Here is a 4951-nt window from a genome sequence, read left to right as displayed (position 1 = left end):
ACTTTTTTGTCTCAAACAATAACTCGTCTTGCCATTCAATCAGGAAGTTATGTCAATCTAGGACGACAAAAGGGAATTCATGCAAAGTCTACTTGTTAGATTTCAAAAAGAAAAAGTGGACATGCATGAGATAAGTCAATCATATTGCCATGGTAGATAAGCCCCAAACAATACGTAGGAGTGATACCATGAAATCAGAGTGAGCTATGGCCAATGGACTGCACATCCCATAAGAGTAAATTCGCCTAAATGCATGTACCTGGACGTATCGGATAACCTTAACTCAGTAGTCATAAAAAAGAAAGAAAGAAAAGAGTAAAGTGCACTTCAAGAATTATGCATATATGATATTCCAATGAGAACACGATTCACATGCATGCAGTCAAAATGATTCAGTAATAGGGAGAACCTTGGGAAACTTAATTTAAATAAAATCACACTTCTAACAGAATGATTATTGGACAATTTTGTAGCGCCCAAGATGCGATTCTATCCCAATCACGTGATGAACTCATGATTGAGGCACAACCGTATTTCGAGTGCATAACAAGGTGGATATCATTACAACATACCATGTACTGAATATATGAGAATACAAGATAAAGGCTTACACTCGCCACAAGCTACAATATGAATACAACAGTTCATCAATACATAGCAATCATCATACAGAAGAGCAGGATCCGACTACGGATGAAACCAAACGAAAAACAAGAACGACATCCACCCTGCTAATCCCAGGCTCCCCGACCCGAAACCTATTCCCTTGATCGAAGAAGAAGAAGAACTCCAAAAGCAATCAAGCATTGCTCTCACGCCAGATCATCGCATTACATGTACCTACAACTGTTGTTGTAGTAATCTGTGAGCCACGAGAACTCAGCAATCCCATTACCATGGGTATGAAGACTAGCAAAGCTTAAAGGGTATGGAATGGATAAGTGGTGAGGTTGCAGCAAGCAACTAAGCATTGTATGGTGGCTAACTTACGAGTACAAGATTAAGATGAGAAACTATGCAACGGTCGCAAACTAGTAATGATCAAGAAGTCATCCTGAACTACTTACGTTCAAACATAACCCCACCGTGTTCTCTTCTCGACTCACCCAAAAAGAGACAGTCACGGCTACGCACGCGGTTGGTGTATTCTAATTGAGTTTAGTTCAAGTCCACTACAACCAGATATTAACAAATTCTCATCTGCCACATAACCGCGGGCACGACTCTCGAAAGTTTAAACCCTGCAGGGGTGTCCCAACTTAGCCCATGACAAGCTCATGATCCGCGGAGACAATCCTCCATCGCGGGACCCTCCGATCAGACTCGGAATCTCGATGCACAAGACATTTCGGCAATGGTAAAACTAATCCAGCAAGACCTCCCCGCGTGCCGACACCCTGATAGTAGCCGCGCGTATCTCGTCTCAAGCCACGTCCGGATGAGCAGTCCGTACAACTGTGGCGGCGCTGTAAGGGACTCTAGTTTGGGACCAACACCATCAGCACTGGCCCCCTGTATGTAGAAAAGAATCCTCGGGTTCATGATGCCCTATGCCAATTAATTATTTACTTCAATATTATTATGGCAAATGTTAAAACCAATGTTGGGCCTTGTTGGAAGAGTTTTATTCAAAGCGAACTGTCAAGAGTGGCCCATAAACCCTCGTCGTGTTAGGGACACAAAATCAAGGAACATAACACCGGTATGACGGAAACTAGGGCGGCAAGAGTGGAACAAAACACCAGGCAAAAGACAGAGCCTTCCACCCTTTACCAAGTATATAGATGCATTAATTAAATAAGAGATATTGTGATATCCCATGATATCCATGTCCCAACATGGAACAAACTGCAACTGCACCTGCAACTAGCAACGCTATAAGAGGGGCTGAGCAAAGCGGTACATAGCCAAACAACGGTTTGCTAGGATGGTGAAAAAGGTTAGAGGCTATCATGACAATTTGGGAGGCTTGATAAACAAGTGGTAGGTAGCGCGACATAGCGATAGCATCGAGACAACTAGCAAAGCAAAGATAGTAGTGGTATCCAGAGTAACGGTCATCTTGCCTGAAATCCCGCTAGGAAGAAGATCGAATCCATGAAGTATACGAACCAATGTAGTCGAACGGATACTCACAATCGCAACGTAACCGGAACTATCGAGAAGAAGTACAACCGGAAAAGAAGCAAACAACATGGTAAACACACATATCATAACCATGGCATGATGTCCAATCAAGTATGATGCATGTCCAGTTTAATGAGTCATGGCATGGCAAAGTGCAAGAAACAATACTACAAGTTAAGTGGATCTCAATATGCAACGAGTTGCATATTGATGAAACACCACATTCAAAGATTTAGTTCACTCCCGCTTATGCTACCCATCAATATTAAATGTTGTTAAACATGGCAAGAGGTAAAGCATAAGTAAACTACACATTTAGGCATTTTAAATGAGGTCGGAAACAACAACAATAATTCCGGAAAATCCCCATATGCATATTTAGCAATTTTCATGCAAACAACATTTCTTAATGCATTTACATGTTGTTATCATGATACGGATGACATATGCAAGTTTTACGCATTTTTTGTTAAAAGTTGACATGAACATGGTATGATGCATTTGGTCGCCATGACGGAATGAAAGGGGTGCCATGGCGGCGATAACGAAAATGATGCCAAGGCATTGTTCCGATTCCGACAACTCATTGAGACGTCGATGCAAAAGAAACATGGGATGCATGGAATGTGTAATGCAACGGGGAGTGATCCCGGATACCGGGTGTCCCATGTGTCGGTGGCATGGCAAACAAGGGACGTGCACGAAACAAACATGCACGGTGTAAAAACGGGGTTCATATCATACATCACACAACATTCGTCCACGGCGGCCGTCTCGATGTTATACCTTTGAAGCGTGCATTTTCAAGGCGGAACGAGTTCGTCAAGGGAAGTAGTCATTCTCGCGACGGTAGTGGAAGTAGTCGTTCACAGGGCGTCATGGGAAGTAGTCGTTCACGGGTCTTCAAGGTTCGACGGTAGTCGTACACGTTTCGTAGATGTTCGGGGACGTCGGTAGAGGTACTCGACACATCACAAGGTGTAGTTGTACATGTTCGGAGAGGAACTTGTCGTCGAGGGACTTGGTGCATCCAAGATCTTCGGACTCACGGTACTTGGCTCTTGAGGTTCCAATCCGGTTTCAAATGCGTCCACGCAAGACATCACAGGTGCAAGACGCAACATCTTGGTGTGGTTATGGCCACGCATGATGAAGTTGAAGCCGAGGCGAACAGGAACTTCCTGGGAAGGCAAATGACAGTGGTGTCGGGGCATGAACAGGGGCCAAGGAGCTCGAGGCAAACCCCCAACATTACCCTTGTACCCCTGGGGGGTTGACCTATAAAACCCCTCGGGTGCCCCCATGCATACGGGCAGCCACTTCATTCGCACGGGCGATCACACACACACCTAGCAAGCAACACCCGAGGAGAGGGAGCAGCCTAAGCCTTGGCCAGACCTCCTTCTTCCTCCATACAGCTCTAGGAGCAGCTCTGTACTGTTACATATAAACCACACTCGTCAGGACTAGAGGTGTTATCTCTCCGGAGAGCCCCGAACCTGGGTATGTCTTGCGTCCCGCGCTCGCTCATGCCGACCTCGCCTCTGGATCCCACCTGTGCCCTCAAGCCTCCTCCTATCTTTAGCCATCCCTTGGCATCTGCCGTGCGCCCACCATGACAGTTGGTGCCCACCGTGGGGCCGCTCGAGGTCCTGGCCGGGAGCATGCTTCAGACGGGGATCTTCCCGACTCCGACGAGCCCGTCATGCTGGCGAACGACGTCATCGACGCGCTCGCCGCCTCCTTCGCCACGCTGCGCATCTCCGACGTGCCTACGGACGACAAGTACCCCCGCGAGGTACTTAGCTTTTCCGACTCCCCGCTCCCCATCAACGACGGCGCTCCCGCCGGCACGATGGACCTTTGCGTGGAGGTTTTCGTCACCGACATCGACGCCTCCTCCTCATCGAGCGCGAAAAGGAAGGTCGTCGAAGCTAAGGCCGCGGCGGATAGGGTCGGCTCGCCCAACCCGCTGCGCACCACGATACAGAGCCTCCGCGTTCCCATCGGCACCGACATCGACACCTCCAACATCGACGAGGCCCGGACTCGCCTCAACGACGATCACCAGCGCCTGTTGGATCTCACCGAGACACTCACCGCCACGCAGCGTCGCCTCGACTCCGCCCAGCTGGAGCACGACGCCGCCTACGGCTTCACACCTACCGCCCCCGAGCGAAGCCGGATCGCCGACGTGCGAGCCCAGGGTGGCGCGATCGGGCGCGCTTTCGGCGTCCTCCCTTCCCTCTACGAGACTCCCGTGAAGAACATGTGTGCCGCCCAGGCGGCCGCGGCCGGCATGGATCAGCTCGCGGGCGAGGAGCTGCAGGATCGCCTCAAGAGGGTGAACGACCTCCTCGCCGCGGCCAACGCGCAGCAAGACCGCCTCAACTAGCTCACCAAGCCGGCCGGCTCCGTCCGAGTCGCCGGACCCGGCGACAACCAGCACACGGCGTCTTCACCGCCCGGCGAGGCGCACTCCGACGCACCCCACTACTAGGGAAAACCTTATACACAGAGGTATAGCAGTAGCACTGGTCAAAACACGACGCTATTGCTACTTATTAGTAGCGCTTGTTACAAAAGCACGCTACAACCATTGTTGTAGCAGTAGCGCGTCTGCGCGGAAAAGCGCTACTACTATAATTCCCTCGCTGGTGCCGGTAGGCTAGGAATAGTAGTAACGGTTCTTCCAGAAGCATGCTACTGCTAAAAACTTTGTAGCAGCGCGTTTATGCTGTAGAGCGCTACTGCAATGAAAAAGAAAATAAATAGAAAATAAGTAGAAAAGTAAATGAAAATGAAAGCAATAGAAAGAGGAGAA

Source organism: Triticum urartu, chromosome 2 (genome assembly GCF_003073215.2).
Source record: "Triticum urartu cultivar G1812 chromosome 2, Tu2.1, whole genome shotgun sequence".
Lineage (NCBI taxonomy): Eukaryota > Viridiplantae > Streptophyta > Magnoliopsida > Poales > Poaceae > Triticum > Triticum urartu.
Note: the sequence above shows the minus strand (reverse complement) of the source record.